We start from the raw sequence: 641 nt of genomic DNA, 5'->3' as shown, positions 1-641 counted from the left end.
TGGGGGGATGGGAGCAGGTGTGTAGGTACCAGAGAGGCGACACCAGGATGTGTAGCGGCTGCTGGGGAGCCGCGTGCCCTCCTGCTGGCAGCAGCCGCTTTCGGCTGGGATGGCCTCGTCAGTTAAACATGTTGTGGCCCCAGGAGAGAAGCCCAGCTCAGGCAGGGCCCAGCCACCCACTACGCTCGGAGCACTCAGGGAGCCATGGGCCACGGGCCCTGGCAGACTCAGAACTGGAATCGTCCTCCACAACCCCCACCCCACTCGGTGGGCAGGTGGGGAAACTGAGGCTGGCGCACACCCCACCTCGAGTCACGGAGCAAGCTGGTGGCAGAGGTCCGTGGAGGGGTCTGTTGTAATCCCGGAAGCAGGAGCCGGTAGTGAGTCCGTTATATTTTTTTTGTTGTTATTGTAAAATACGTGGAAAGAAAGCAGCTGCATTCTCCAGCTGTGACAAAGTCAATAAATGAGACAAGGAACATCAGTAATACATAAGACAATTTACGTCCTTCAAATTGACACCCTGTGCAGCAGCCTTCGGGGGCTGGCGGAGGGTCCGGCCCGTGACTGGCAACCCGGGGAGCCCTTACCCCTGCCCCCGGGGACACCTTGACACCCGACTTCATCACCCCACTGAGTGC

Source organism: Myotis davidii, unplaced genomic scaffold (assembly GCF_000327345.1).
Source record: "Myotis davidii unplaced genomic scaffold, ASM32734v1 scaffold609, whole genome shotgun sequence".
In the NCBI taxonomy this organism is placed as follows: Eukaryota; Metazoa; Chordata; class Mammalia; order Chiroptera; family Vespertilionidae; genus Myotis; species Myotis davidii.
Note: the sequence above shows the minus strand (reverse complement) of the source record.